This window comes from Pteropus medius, unplaced genomic scaffold (genome assembly GCF_902729225.1).
Source record: "Pteropus medius unplaced genomic scaffold, Ma_sr-lr_union100, whole genome shotgun sequence".
In the NCBI taxonomy this organism is placed as follows: Eukaryota; Metazoa; Chordata; class Mammalia; order Chiroptera; family Pteropodidae; genus Pteropus; species Pteropus medius.
The window spans coordinates 10,888,143-10,905,216 of record NW_024349800.1 but is presented as its reverse complement, the minus strand read 5'-3'; the positions used below and the strand labels follow the sequence as shown (position 1 = coordinate 10,905,216).

Below are 17,074 nucleotides of genomic sequence, written 5' to 3'. Positions count from 1 at the left end.
CAGTGTTTAATCAGAATCTAAGATGTACTAGAATTTAATAGAATCTAGGATTTTCCAGCTTTTTACACAAACTTTCAAAGCTGCTAAGCATATTAAGGTACTTAAGAAAAGCCATTAATCAGGAGACACTTTTTTCTTGATCCTGGAATTATTAAATATAGCTTTCGTCCTTAATCTTTACAGTACTTAATGTATAGGCCTTTTATAATCTTTAAGTGATTTGTAGGTATATACTGTATGTGTGTGATTATATTACACATGTAATCATGTTATATATTATTATACATAATTATATAATATTTCATCATTATGCAAGAAAATACAATATTGTATTTTTAAATACTAACAATGTTTAAAAGAGGGAACATCTGTATTTTTCTAGTGAGGTAAAGGTTCACTTTCAAAGGAAATAATATCTGGACTAATTGTTAATGAAGACTTAAGAGAAAAATTTGCCTTTGTTTTTGTAAGATAATTTCTGTAGATGTAAAAATAGGTTTTAGGTGAGTGACAGAACAATATTTAGAAGACCAGCTGTGAATAGCTTATAACACCGTTAAGAAAACATAACAAAGAACTAACCAAGGCAAAAGTAGAAAAGACACAGAAGATTTAGAGATGTTTAAGACCAAAGAATGAATATATATAAATAAATAAAATAAAAAATAAAACTTATTTTTTAAATAAGTCAGGAATATATATATAATATATATATATTATATATATATATTCAGAGAGAGAGAGAGAGAGAGAGAGAGGTTTCTAAGGTAAAGATAAACTAAATAAACTGTAAGTAATTTTATAGCTATTTAATAATTTCACAGCTATGAGTTTCTATGTTTCTGTTTAGCAAATGCACAGAAAATTTTCTCCAGTAAAAAGGAAAGTAAAAATAAAGACGAGAGAGACCTTAACAACAACGAAAACTTGTTAAAAGATTGACTAGAGACATGGTATAAATTTAGATTACAGTAACAGTCTTTTCTCATAATCATGAAATAATTGACCAACTTTACTTGGCAGATTTCAGTTCAATCATTTCTCACAATCTGCATTCTCATGTACTTTATTACTGGGCCCATTATGTGTATCTGTGATTAGTTATTTTTTAAGTTCACAGAAGAAAAATCTATTCTGATATTTCTTATTATTTATAAATTAGCATGTTATTATGAAGTATAAATTATGATAATATGGTATGAAAAATATAATTAAGATGTAAATTTTGGTACAGAATGTGGATTTAGCTGACAATAATGGCAGACAAAATGAGCTTTAGAAAAGAATAGAAAAGACACAAAAAGACTCAGAAGCAATAATGTCTATTTTATTTTCTATTAAAATATAATAGCTAATATTGAAATAAATTCATTCGACTTTGCTATAAAAAGGGCCAGAGAAAAAGGCAAAAATGAAAGAAATATATAATTGAGATATAGTCTATGAAATGATGTATGACTTCTATTATTTTTTAAATAAGTCAGGAATAGAATTTTGTATAACAGTTTCCATGTTTTTCTTGAATTCCCAGATGTTTAAAAATTTCAGCAGAATTGTAAAATATATAAAAATTTCATTTTAGAGAGTGAGTGGTTATACACACACACACACACACACACACACACACACACAGAGGCATATGTCAAAGATACTACAAGTTTGGTTTCAGACTACCGCAATAAAGTGAATATTGTAATAAAGTGAGTCACACTAAATTTTTTTTTCTTGGTGAATATAAAAGTTATGTTTACACTATACTCTATTCTATTAATTGTGCAATAGCGTTACGTGTAAAAGAGCAATTTACAGACCTTAATTTAAAAATACAATCTTTCTAAAAAATGCTAACCATCATCTGAGCTTTCAGGAAGTCAGTCTTTTTGATGGTGGAGGGCCCTGCCTCGATGTTGATGGCTGCTGACTGATCAGCATGGTGGTTACAGAAGACTGGAATGGCTGTGACAATTCTAAAAAATAAGAACAATGAAGTCTGCTGCATCAATTGACTCTTCCTTTCATGAATGATTTCCCTGTAACATGAGATGCTGTTTGATAGCATTTCCCCAGAGCAGAACTTTTAAAATTGAAGTCGGTCCTCCGCAACCATTCTGCTGCTTTATCAAGTTTATGTAATATTGTAAATCCTTTTATTTATTTTTTTGTCATTTCAACAGTCTTCAAAGCATCTTCACTAGGAGTTGATTCCATCTCAAGAAACTACTTTAATGTTAATCCATAAGACACTACTCCTCATTCATAAAAGTTTTATCATGAGATTACAGCAATTTGGTCACATCTTCAGGCTCTACTTCTAATTATATTTCTCTTGATGTGTCCATCATATCTGCAATTATTCTTTCCACTGAAGTCTTCAACCCCTCAAAGTCATCCATGAGAGCTGGAATTAGTGAATTCCAAATTCCTATAAATGTTGATCTTTTGACCTCTTCCCAGGAATCAAGAATGTACTTACTGGCATCTAGAATGCTGAATCCTTTCCAGAAGGTTCTCGATTTACTTTGTCCAGCTCTATCAGAAGAATCACTATCTATGGCAGATATAGCCTTACAAAATGTGTTATTTAAATAAGACTTGAAAGTCAACATTATTCCTAATCCATGAGCTGCAGAATGGATATTGCGTTAGCAGGAATGAAAATGACATTGATCTTGTTGTATATCTCCCTCAGAGCTCGGGTGACCAGCTGTATTGTCAATGAGCAGTAACATTTTAATAGTCATCTATCTTTCTTTCTGAGCAGTAGATCTCAACAATGGGCTTAAAATATTTAGTAAACAATGTTGTAAACAGATGTGCTGTCATCCAGGCTTTGTAGTTCCATTTATAGAGCACAAGCAGGGTAGTTTAGGATAATTCTCAGGACCCTATGATTTTCAGAGTGTCAAATGAGCACTGGCTTCAATTTAAAGTCAGCAGCTGCGTTAGCCTCTAACAAGAGAGGCAGCCTGTCCCTTTGAAACTTTGAAGTTAGACATCTATAGCCTCCTTTCTAGCTATGAAAGTCCTAGATGACATTTTCTAATATAAAGCTGTTTTGTCTACATTGAAAATCTGTTGTTTAGTGTAGCCACTTGCATGAGTTATCTTAGCTAGATCTTCTGGATAACTTGCTATAGCTTCGACATCAGCACTTGCTGTTTCACCTTACAGTTTTAAGTTATAGAGACAGCTTCTTTCCTTAAAACTCATGAACCAACCTCTGCTAGTTTCAAATTTTTTCTTCTGCAGCTTCTTTACCTCTCTCAACCTTCACAGAATTAGAACAAGTTAGGGCCTGCTCTGGATTGGGCTTTGGCTTAAGGGAATGTTGTAGCTGATTTGATCTATCCAGATCACTGAAATTTTCTTTATATCATCAATAAAGTTGTTTTGCTTTCTTATTATTTGTGTGTTCACTGGAGTAGCATCTTTAATTTTCTTCGAGAACTCTTCCTTTGCATTCACAGCTTGGCTAACTGGTGCAAGAGGCCTAGTTTTCAGCCCATGTCATCTTTCGTCACGCCTTCCTGAGTAAGCTTAATTATTTGTAGCTTTAAAGTGAGAGACGTGCACCTCTTCCTTTCACTTTTGAACACTTAGAGGCCATTGTAGGATTATTAATTGGGCTATTTTCAGGACTGCTGTGTCTCAGGGAACAAGGATGCCTGAGGAGAGCTGGAGAGACAAGGGAAATATATTCCTTTCTATAGTCAGTGGAGCAGTCAGAACAGAACGCACATTTGTTGATTAGGCTCAACATCTCATATGTGCTTTTTGTGGCTCCCCAACACCGTTATAAGGGTAATATCAAAGATCACTGATCACATAGGACTATAACAAATATCATAATTATGAAAATGTTAGCAATATTACAAGAATTACCAAAATGTGACACAGAGACGTGAAGTAAGCAAATGCTGTTATAAAAATGGCGCCCATAGACTTGCTTGACACAGGGTTGCCATGAACCTTCAATTTGTGAAAAAAAAAAAAAGAAATATCTATGAAGCACAGTAAAGCAAAGTTCAATGAAACAAGGTATGCCTGTAAATACACATATTATAAGGAAGCTATTCAATTTGGTTTACCCCTTTTTCTATATTTTCTCTTTCAAAGATGCAACAAAAGAACATGTTGCTATACACTAAACAACATGCTTTACCATTTTGTAACTATTCTTTCCACTGGTTTTAATTGGTTTCATAAGATGTATCTTTGTAACTGGTATTTATTTATTTGCTATGTATTTTAAAAGTAAACATAAGTATAAGATGTTTGGTGTGTGCTTTTCTAATGATTGGTTTAGAAAGAAGAATGCTGTTCTAAAAATCAAGGATATACAGTATTATATATAACCAAGCCAAAGGTCTTCAGGAAAATTCAGTTTTATCACAGCCAGAGATTATGTAAAAAGTTAGAGAAGTACAGATAAATTTTGCTTCATATCTTAGAACTAATATTTTTTATTTCTTTTGAGATGAGAAAGATATAGCACAACTTTCTAACAAGTATTCCTACTAACTCAAGAAAAGTATATAGTAGTGTGTGTGTTTATGTGTATAAACATATTTTCTGTAGTAAAATTAAAATGGAAAATAGTTTGTAATAGGTAACAAAATATTGCCTAGATTTTGAAGAATATGGTTAAATCTAACAACAAAAGTAAACAAAATAATAAGGAAACTCAAGAATTTAACTGAAGGAAACAGATGCTACCTTTACAAGAATTAATTATTTTTATGCAGAGCTGTAATAAATTGATACCAAATGCTTCTTTATGGTAGTAATAGCAAAATGAGAAGGTAGTGGTCTTTAACCTTTTACTCCATTGAAAATATGACAATTGATCGGATACCAGTGATGTAAAGACTCTGTTGTCTATAAAATTATAGCCACACTAAAAAACCTAATAGAAAACAAGGAAAGTGACAAAGAACAAATCAATATAAAACGAGAATTCTTAAATTGCAGTGTAAGATATCAGAGTAGATTATACTTCGAAGTAATTTATGTTTTGCTTGATTTTACTTCCCCAAAGCAAGCATACGTAAACTACTCCCTGATAAACCCAACAGTTCTCCAAGTTTGTCAGCATAAAACGTTTACTGTTTAATGTATCACATCTTATCTTTACAAAAGAAAAACTCTTGACTCTTACAAATGAGTATGGCAAAAAGAATTAATCATACACATTAACACAATCAATTACCAGTCATTGTTACTTTTTCATTCTGGTTTTGTTCTGTCTTTTCCTTCTGATTTTTGCTGCCTGATTAATTCATGATTATGGCAGCCCATCATCAAAAAGGTAGTCTTCTCCAAGAAACTAGACTATAAGAGTTTTGAAATTGTGGAATAATATTAATGTTCTCTAAAAGAAACCAGTCTACGGCCATGCCACCCTGAAGAAGCCTGATCCTGTCTGATCTCAGAAGCTAAGCAGGGTCGGGCCTGGTTAGTACTTGGATGGGAGACCACCTAGGAAGACCAGGTGCTGTAGACATAAAAAAATAAGGAATTGTAAGATGATAAGGTCCTTGCAATCTGTGAGGTCAACCAAGGGTTGCCTCACCTAAAAAAATAGAAAAAAACAAAACAAAACTTAAAACAGTGTTTAAAACATAAATGCATTGATAACATATGCTTCTAAAATAGATTTATCTTAAATACTATTTAGATTCATGATCATTTCACCCACTATGATGTTCGCAGTTTAAATTACAACATTAAAAAATACAAGAACTTTTTATTTCAATAAGTTTTAAGTCATCAGAGTATTAATGTAAAAAAAAAGATTTTTACATGTATAAATGCATACATACATATTACTCTCTTTGATCAAGTAAAGAGAATAGAGATTGAAACCTATCCTGAAAGGGTTTATTTTGCTGCAATATGTTAAGTGTCAGCTTTTATCAAGGGCTGATGCCATAGCTTGTGGTTCATATTGCATCTTTCTTGATACTGAAATTACTCTATTGCAATGACCCCTTCCATATTTTATATTATCAATTTTACTTTATATTGGATCATTCCAATTAATTTACAAAGATGTGTTGTTTTAGACATATTAAAACAAAACTTATATTCCTTTCTACAAACTGTTCCAATTATCTCTTCTCTTTTCTAGTGAGATATATAGTTATAGTTTATAGTTATTAAATCTGCTTATTTATAATCATCATTCTCTCTTCAACCCACTATCATCAGTCATTTGAACTAATAAAGGTCACCCAAATCCTCGATGCTGTCATTTCCCCCTCCCTCATATCACTTGCTTTTATCTTATTTGGCTTCTCAGAAGCACCTGACACAGTTGATCTGGCCACTCTCGCTCAAATGTCATTGCTAATTCTTTCTATTTTCTAATGTTACAATGTCCCAGGACACACTATATTTTCAGCATAGAGAATAGCATTTACTTCCATACTTCAAAATACTATATTGGAGTCAATTGTAAATTCTGAATTTATATCTCTAGCCCAAAACTTTTCCAGAAAGATAGATTCAATACCCAATTAGGTATTTGACAGCTCCAATTGGCTATGCAATAGCTATTCCAAACTTCATATGTCCAAAATGAAAGATTTCAAAGTCCCAAGACTTTTTCTCCCCATTTCAGTAAAGATCACTACCAACCACCTAGCCGCTCAGGCCTAAATCCTAGAATTGTTAATTCTCCACTTCGCATTGCATTTAATGTTCCTTGCCATAGGAAGTTCTTTTGACTATATTCTAAACCATATCCTGAATCTGTCCTTTTTTTTAAACTTCTGAATAGCCACATCCTAAAACAAGCCGTCATCATCTTTCTCCTGTAATACTGAAATAGCTTCTTACCCATTATTCTAACTATTATGCTTAACTGCAGTAATTTCATTTAGTAACTACACAGAATTTTTGCAGTATGAATGAATTCATCTCAAACTTAAAATAGATGTGCTCAGGACAAAACCTTAATATCCCTGTCCTGTGAGACTGTACATCAATGGCCCCATGACTGCTCATGGACAAAACCCTAATATCCCTGTCCTATAAGACCGTACATCAGTGGCCCCATGACTGGTCCTCTGACTTCATTTTCTGTCAGCTCTCAAGATCCTACAGGCGCACTGATATTCTTTCTGTTTTTTGAGCAAGTCAGGATTATTTCTTTTATAGTATATTTGTACCAGCTGATTCTGGAGACCGGAAACAGTGATATGCCAAGAAGAGAGGGTGGTGGTGATAGGAATAGTTTCTCAGGGGCAAGCATAGTCTAAAGATAACTAAAAGCAACAATAAACCAACTAAAAGTGAGTCTGCTCTTATATCTTGCCAATTCTAGACAGTGTCAGTGATGACACACTCCTACCTGCTGGATAGAACTGCCCTACCAGTGACTCCCCTTTTCTGGTCCCCCACTACCTAGAAGGTGTTCGCCCTTATCATAGCATGACCAGATCTTTTTTGTTAAATACATCTCACCTTCCATGTGTCCTGTTTTTAGCACTTTCACCTACTATTTTCTTGCTTGGTTGTAGTTTATTTCTAACACTTTCCTCATAACTACATTTTTCAGAAAACCAGATTTAAAGGTCTTATTCACAAAGTTCTCGGCTCTTAATAGTCGATTCTCAATAAGTATTTGCTGAATGAACTAATGAAAAGTTTATACTAGGTCTTAGGACTTTAAGCTTCATTCATTTCAACTATCCGTTGATATGATTTCTCTGGAATGTAAGAGAAAGCTCTACACAGTGGTGTGTTACTGTGAAGGTAACAGTGAGTACTAGGAGCAATGTAATAATGAGGGTTCCAAGCACACTGATTCATACTTTACTAAAAATCTTTTATTAAATGGACAATGGGAAGGCAAACTTGAATAGGATATAATTTCTTATCTCTTTGTTCTATTAGCTATATTGATAAAAATTTATCAAAAATGCTCTAATACCTAAGTCAGTGGTGTATTTAAAAATAAATCGGCTATAAGAAAATTGTTTCATTTTTATTCCTAGCTTAATAAATCAGAAAACAAAGTCTATTCCATGAAGAAAACTGAATTTAAATATTAAAATAGTTCATAAGCATTTTTGTACTTATTAAATAATATACTAGCATTTACCAAGAGGCCACACAGTGCAAGAACAATTATTTTCCTCAATTAAAGATTAAAGAGAATTTCATTTTTTATTCATGCCTACTTTATATAAGAAAGATAAAATTAAAATAGAATTCGATAATTTACAAGAAGGCTAAGAAAAATTGTGGGACATTTGTCATAAAGCAAAAGCCATTTAAATCAATAAATCTTTTTAGGTGATTTATTTAGGATTTAGGGAAATTTGAATTAGCTCTTGAAGCCACTTTAATGTTTTAGTGAATAGAATGTATAGAGATGAAATCTGGAGATTAAAATAGGATCCATAGGCTTAAGAATACTCTTAATCTTTGGACAGATCTCAAAGCTGAAGCATTAGTAGAGGCAAGTTACATCGATTCAATTATAGAATTATTCTTTTATTTTGATAAGTGATTTATTTGGGATATATATGAAATATATATGTTCCTGCATCCAAGACCACACTTCTATTTTTATGCAATATTTCTGCTTGTTACTCTTTGAGGAACAAAAGTAAAGCAGCTTGTGGGGCTGAACCAGAGTGACCTAAAGGATGAGTTGCTAGAATTCAGAGAAGGCAAGGATGCAAATTATGAAATTTCTAGCAGTCTACAGCCATGCCACCCTGAACAAGCCCAATGCCATCTGATTTCAGAAGCTAAGCAGGGTTGGGCCTGGTTAGTACTTGGATGGGAGACCACCAGGGAAGACTAGGTACTGTAGGCATAAAAAATAAAAAAATAAAAATAAAAAATTGTAAACTGACAAGGTCCTTGTAATCTATGAGGTCAACCAAGGGTTGCCTTGCCTAAAAAAAAGAAAGAAAGAAAAAAAAAGAAACGTCTAGCAAACCATTGTAAGAACTTCGGCACTTCCTTAGTGAGTAACGGGAGCCATTGCAGGGTTTCGAGCCAAGGAGCATCTGATCTAATGTACGCAATTAAATGTACTCATTAGTCGCTATGTTGAGAATATACAGGAAGGAAACAAGAATAGAAAATGGAAATCCATTAGTAGATGACAATATTTGAGGTGAGAGATTTTTTTAAGAGGTCAGATGAGGGTAACGAGGTAATAGCAATGAAGATAGTGAGGAATAAAGTTTGCATCCTAGATATATTTTAAAGTAGAGCTAGTTAGATGAGAGGATGAGAAAAAGAAAGGAATCAGAAAGATTCTGATTAAGCCCTGTTGAGGAAGGATGTTATTGAGCACTAACTCAGATTTCTATGAGGTGTCTAAGTGGAGATATTGCACAGGCATGAAATGCATCATTCAGGAGTTATGGTGGGATGGCCGGGAGATATAATTTAGAAAGCTGTTGCATGTAGATACAATTTAAAGATGTGATATGAAATGATATCACCAAAGAAGTGAACATAGATAAGCAAGGGAAGAGGACTAAGAACGAAATTGTGGAGCATCGAAACATTATAAAATTAGAGATAAAAAAAAGAAAGAACCTAGTGACTGAAATGGAAAACTATTCAAATAAAATAAAATCAAGAGAGCTTGATGTCCTGGAATTTCAAGGAATAAACCATTACAGAAGAGTGACAAATTAACTGTATCAAATACTGCTGAGAAATTAAATAGAATGATACCCAAAATTGGTTTTTGAATTTAACAACATAAAGGTCAACAGTGATTTTGCAAAGAATAGTTTCTGTTGAATAGAGCTAAGCAAACATGAAAAAAAACTGGAATTTACAAGAGCAAATATATAGAATATTTAAAACTGCAAAACTGAACAGAAAAATTAGTCTGTAGGTTGCTAGGTTTTTCAAAATGTATATAAATGTTTATAATGTAATCGTCAAAACCCTATCAGTGTTACACATGCCCTTTATTTCTTTAACTACAAATGAATTATAGAACTACAATCTAAAAGTGCTATGTGATATTTTAAAATATTTCAAGTATACTTTTAAGGACTTTTTTTCACTAAAGAAAATCTATTTTCCTTTGGTATAAAATGATTTAATACATAGATTTTTAAAAAATCGGTTTAATTATTAATTTTAAAGCAAAATATTTATTTTTCTTCTGAAAAACATTAAAAATAAATATCAAATCAATTGATTGAAAATAGCTTTGAAAAATGTAAATATTACATAAATGATATGCTATCATTGAACTCTTTTCCGATGTAGTTTAAAGGATAGGTGACATATTTTTCTCATTTTCATGATGTGACAAGAGGCTGCCATAACTAACTTAAACAAATCGGGATTGTGAGTGGGGGAGAGTTAATCAGTGACAAGCAGAAGATAAAAAAATAGAAAAAAGGATAAATTAAAAAGGTAATATTTTATTATTTATTTTAAAATTATCATATATTGTACCATTCATAGCCATTAAATCTATATTTAAATCATAAGGGGGAAAATATATTTTCTCCTACCTTTCTAAGTTATGACTGAGCTAATAATCAAATTAACATGAGACAGATTAATAGGAGAAAAATAACCAAATTTAATACATATGTACACATCGGGGTTCTATAAGAATATAAGATCTGAGACAGATAGGGCATTTAAGGCTTATATCTCTAGCTAAGAAGAAGGGAGGGGATGGGTTTGGGACTTCAGAGAGTAGGAAGGCAATTCACATGGAGATAGAAAAGTATATGGTAAGTAAATGTTTGCTGGGCCATCGTTAACAATGGGACACAGAGAAAATTTTTAAAAAATGGGCTAGGTTCCTCCTTGTCTATCACACTTAGTTCATCTTAAACTATTGTTATTTGTGATGATATCTCCCTTCCTGGAGCAGGTCCTTTATTTACATTCCTTTTAGGCATTTAGGGGAAAGGTCAAGGTTTATCCTGAGTCTTTTCTTAAAAACAACCAGCTTAAAATAATCAATATCCTAAAGATGCATATTTTGGAGTGGCAAACTCTGCTCCCTTTCAAAAGATAAATGTTATTTACTCAAAATATTTAAATTACTACCTCACATAAAAATTGTTTGATAGACTATTTTAAAGAAGCGTTTAATTGTTTTTTAACTTCCAGCTGGGTTTTAATACTATGATATTCCTAAGGTTATATATTCTTATTGTAGTATTTCTGTAAAAGTAAAATCTCTCACAATTCCTTGGTTTACTTCTTTCTTTTTTCTTTTAGTAATTCAGGCAGCCTAGAGTTATGTTTATTCAATACTTAGACTAATTAAATATACATTAAATATATGTATAAAGATTAAACATGATCTTTAAAGCCAAAATATTCCATATTTCCCACTGGATAAAGTGACAAATGTTGATGCTGAAATTATAAATTATGAAAACATGCTGTGGTTGGTACTATTAAAACTTCTTACTATCTCTACAAATGATCTCTGAAATATTTTCAATGATTTGCTCTAGATTAGCATTTCCCAACACTTTGTCCCTGGAGAGATATTATTTGAAAGTATTCATCACAAAAGTGTTTCATGTTAAAAAAGATTTATAAACCCATTATGACATATTCCCCTTTTGAAATTTCATAGTGCAGATTATCTTAATAAAGTCTCTCAAATAGCCTAATAAAGAAACTCACTTAATTCTAATTCGTGGAATTTTGGGCTTTTTTGAAGAACACTTTTCAAGTAATGACTGTTAAAGTCTCATGGAAAGAATGATCAACAGAACACATTAGGTAAGTTTTTTTTTTTTTGGAATTCTTAATGGTAAAGGATAATAAACAATGGATTTTCACAAAGAGTAAATTATCCTAAATTAACGGTGTTCTAGGTGTGTTTATATTTAAAGAAATTGGCTTTCTTCCACTCTACTTCTATGAGAATGTCTACCACAAAGCAGCCTGCAAAACTGGCTTTGCTGAAGTAGAAAAGCAGCATTTCTGTGAATTCAATAAGCTGACCTATAAAGACCTGGAAATAGAGTCATAAATAATAATAAGTGTGTTATTTTCAATTCAGTCAGCTGTGGGGGCTTTCCAAACCATTAAACAACTTCTCAATTTGCTACAGTTCAGCATAAGTGCTGTAATCTTTTCAAAAGGAGGCTAAGAATAAGGAATGACAAATATGTGGTAAGAATTTAGGGACTGATGAATATTTAATCATAATGAACACCTGATATCTGATTTCAGTGAATAGTCACTCATAATATTCACCTATTATAAAAATAAAAGATGGAATTTTATCTTGATTGTTATATTTCCCCTCATGCTAATATACATTCATGCTATTTGTTATTCTCTGAATATATATATATATATATATTAACATATTCAGAGAATATATAAAATTGGGCAGATAAATAGGCCATGCCTGAAATATAAAGATCTATTTAAATGATAAATGTCCATTTCATCTGATGGCTCAGTTTTTTAGGAAAGTAGAATACCATTTTGTCATGATTCCATGTCCAGAAAGAAAGCATATATGTTTTCTCTTTAAATAAAGTCATCAACAGTTATTGGTTACTTCATGTGTCACCAAGCTTTTTTGTAAATGTACTTCTTTAAAAAGGTCTAAATCTCCTCTTTCAATATTTAGTGCCATTGCCTTTAGTTTAAGGCTTATCATTTTTTTGCAGTGGACTCCATGATAATTTCCTAACTCCAGTGACATATTTCTTCACTTGTATCCATTCTTCATAAGGCCTGCAGAGTGACTTTTTTAAAACATAAATTTAATTATAATGTTCATGGCTTTGAAATGAGCACACAGTATGTACATATATGCCATATCATATTCTTAGCATTACATACATTGTTCTTTGTTACAACCTTCTTTCACATAATTATTAATCTACTTGTAGGATGTAACACGTTTTTTTTTTTTTTTCTGCTCCAGTACATAGCAAGCCTTCCTACCTCTGCTTCATTCATGAACCCCACACTCAGATATGCACACACTCAATTAAAAACTCAACTCAGGATTGACTTTCCTGAGAGGTACTTCCTTGCCTACTTCTACGCATTTGTAGAGATGGATGCTCCTCCTCAATGTCCCCAGAGCACCCTGTTTACAGTCCATTACTAGTACTGGTAACATTTTATTTAGATTATTTAGAGGTATGTGTCTACTTAGCCTAATACACTGTAAGTTCCTTAAGATCTTATCTTCACTATCTGGCACACATCGGGCATCTAATAACTGACAGTCTTTTTCATTATAAAGGATTTTTGAAAACAGTTGCTTATCAATGATTTTATAGCTAAGTTTTAAACAGATCACTTGGAATTATATTAGTTTTTTTTTATTTTCTGGGTCTGGCATTTTTCTCAAACCAGTAAGTACATTTGAGAAATTGATGTAGGTTTTATGTAGAGCTATGATAATGTCTTGGAAAAAGTACAAAACATGAATGAAAGTATGACTTTAATTCACAGTAATGAATGCTGAAAGCAATTAAAATTTCGTCTTTTTAAAAATGACTTAATTTTGGTATATTTTGAAGGAATTTCAAAGTTTTGATTTTTTTTGCATGCATACATATGCACATATATGTATGTGTATTTTATGTAAAATAAATATAAAACAATGCATACACAAATATATGTGTATATATGTATATATGAAGAGAACAGATATATTTAATGGTTTTTTCCTTATTAGACTAACATTCTGGTTTAGTATATTTTGACAGATGTGCACTTTCCTGGCACAGAATATCAGGTTCTATGATTCTTCATAGAAGAATAAAAGTGAAGCCATCTTCTCCTTGCTGTGACCATGACAGTTTTCACATAGTTAACAAGGTTGTGTTTTTCTTTGTGTGTATAAAAGCCCTTAGTATAACAAAAAAATGCCGTAAATAATAGCTGTTGTTTCAGGAAAGTAGTTTTTTTTTCCAGAATAACATTGACTCAAAATAATATTTTAGTGTTTCATGACTGTCCTTTCATTGAAATAAGTCTAAATATAAATAATAGTATTGTTCATTGCAAGTATTTTTATTTACATAATAACACATATGACATATAAGTTGAGCTTTCCAGCATATATTCATAACAGGTAATTGTTTATCATGTGGAAGATATGAAATAATATTAGAAAAGATTTTTAACTCAAGTAATAACAGAATACTAGCCTAAGTAAATCTTTATTAGTAAGAAAGTATTATCACTGACTACTAAGTTAAGATGACTACAAAACATTCAAATAATGATGTCCTGAGAGGAACTAACATAGAAAGGTAGTTCCAGTGTTGCAAGAACAAGTAAATGGGATGTTTCTTCACATAATTCCATGTATACTAAATGTGGGTGTTTGCACTGTCAAAATGATACCTGAATAAAAAAAATCAGGTAAATTCATTTATTCAGTACTTATACAGTAATAAAGACTACATTATTTAGGAATCATGAAATGTGATAAATTTCATAACTTCAAATACAAAAGTCTTACAAGTTGAAGTAGTTTTATTTAACCAAGATGAAAAACTGCAAAAATTTTCAACTTTTCAGACTTTTTCATGTAACTTTCTATTCAGAATTTATTCAACCCCAAATTCTCCCAGCAGGGAAAAATGAGAAGTAAATGAAATATGTTTTCAGTTTACTTAATATTTTGCTCGTATTTATCTATCCTTTTTCAGTACCCTCTTTTCCTTAGTTCCCTGGCACCCAACATACTTCATATTTAGAGTTTCTTACCATTTGACTGGCTTCCTAGGCTGAGCTCAGGTTACAATTTTTCCTAAAGTTTTACTTTCTCAAGTTAAAATATAGTTATTAAAAGTCTCATTCTTTCAGTGTTTCTGAGTATTGGTTGGAATATATAAGAGGGGAAAAAAGACACAAATTGAAAAAAATAATTACAATATGAAAAAAAAATAGCACAACTGCATGACCAATTAATAAGAAATACCAAAACCCGACAGAAGGCCTTTAAGAAATTTCATGAGGATTAAGTAAAAATATTTTAGCAATTAAATTTCAAAGCTGAAAATAATCTTTATTTTTAAGTTAGCTGATAACTCATATAGAGTAAGATGAGTGAAAATATGGCAATCATTTGCTTTGATTGTTATAAACCAAGTGTATCAGTTGGCTTGGGCTGCCATAATAAAATACTACTTAAATAACAGAAATTTACTTTCCCAAAGTTCCGGGGGGCTATACGTCCAAAATCACGGTACTGGAAAATTTAGTTCCTGATTAGAGCTCTATTCCTGGCTTTCAGACAGTCACCCCTTGCTGTGTTCCCACCTGGCCTTTCTGCAGTGAGAAAGAGCAAGAGAGGTCCCGCATGTTCTGGTGTATCTTTCTATTTTTGTATGAAAACATGGACACCAGTGCTATAACTTCATTTAACTTTAATTATCTCCTTAAAGGCCCTATATCCAAAAGCAGTCACATTGGGGATTATGCCACAGTATCCACAGGTATGCCAATATATTTGTTCATTTGTTTTTGAAAGAACCAAGAATATTATTCTGTCACCAGCCTCTCTTTTTATAGGAATGTCGCCCTTAGAAATTGAATCAGTAGCCCATGTTAGATATAAGGAAACTTAGTATGTTCTTATATGTTTGTTTTCTACTTATTTGTGCTTAAAATGCATTTTCGTCCAGTTATATTTTGTATATCTTGTGCATAGAAACTTTATCTTCTACCACTGCATATCCTCAGTGGTTTCTAATATAGTACTGAATATTAATAGAGACATAATATATTTATTGATACACACTTTGCATCATATTTGTGGCTACTAATAGTAGTCGATCTTCTCATTAATTTAAGTCAAAATTTATATCTCACATATAAAAGCTCTAAATAACTCCAAACTAATGGATGGATTATTTCTGATCTCAACCAAATAATTAAGTAAATGAGTAATAAGTAAATGAATCAGGAATAGTAGTACACTAGTTAGGTACTGTTTAAGTCTTAAGATTAGATTGAGCTTTTCTGTTGTTATTTCCGCCATCATTCTCAAGATTAATTTTTGCTTTTATACACTTACGATGTGCTAATAATCACTTAACATGAGCTTGCCTGAAGTTGAAATTAGATTTTCTGGCACAATACATATTATACTAATATATTGATGGTTATTGGCATTTACCTGCTCACGGTAATTTACCTTTTTATTTAATTTGGTTGAATTAGCTAAGGAATGTCTGTTGCATATCCAATCAATTGCTGTTTGTATTATTTTTAAAACATTTCTGAAGATATTAAAATATACAGCATTGTTTTAGATAGATTTATCTCCCTTCCCAAGCCTTGTTCCTTTTATGTAATAATTCAACAACATAGCAACTTGAAAGGTAGTTAGATTGAAAGATAGAATGAAAGATAGCTAGATAGATAGATAAGTAGATAGATGAAAGATAAAGAGTTTTTATAGTATGTATTGTCATACAATAGAATTTCAATAATCATTTATGAATATCAAACACATTTTATCTGGCAGGAAAGGGCATAAGTTTCTTAAGGCTGTTTCCAAATTTGTTATATAAGAAATAATGTCAGTTGTCTCCATTTATTCATCAAACATTCTTTAAAACTACCCAATGTGGGTTATCAGTGTCCTCAAAGGACCATGGAGATTTTCTATATCCAAGATGAATTGCTCAACTATTTCTTTCCTTACCTTTTCTGCTATATGTGGTATTGCAGACTTCCTCTATTTAATACTTTTCTCTCTTGACTTTGAGCACTATACGATATACATATATTTTTCTAAGTCTTGGTCTCCCTTGTATTTTCATTCTTTATTGCCCTTCTTTAATTGTAGATATTCATTAGGGTAGACACTGTCACTCATTGTTTTCCTATATCCATATTCTTTCAGCCTTTTCATCCCTTCCAGTGACTGTGCATATCATGTCCAGGTATAAAAACCTGTAATCAGTGTCTTCATCCCTGATTCTTATGATACCTATCCTTATTATAAAGTCATTATACAAGCCTATATGTTAAGCCTCATAAAATATTTTTACATAGATACTTTCAACTTGAAATCTGTATTGTTTTATAAAAATGTTGTATTGGTTAAAATGTA

At 31.7% G+C, this 17,074-nt stretch overlaps 1 protein-coding gene, 1 non-coding gene and 1 pseudogene across 3 annotated transcripts in view; all 3 read left to right on the top strand.

Annotated features, from left to right (window-relative positions):
• The window catches only part of KLHL1 (kelch like family member 1), a 273,818-nt gene that overhangs the window by 167,681 nt on the left and 89,063 nt on the right, over nucleotides 1–17,074 (top strand). The gene's annotated exons all lie outside the window — the stretch shown is intronic.
• LOC120622171 (5S ribosomal RNA) lies at nucleotides 5,385–5,503 on the top strand. The gene has a single exon (XR_005658434.1). It is a non-coding gene; the product is annotated as a 5S ribosomal RNA (ribosomal RNA).
• On the top strand, nucleotides 8,712–8,830 carry LOC120622479 (uncharacterized; annotated as a pseudogene).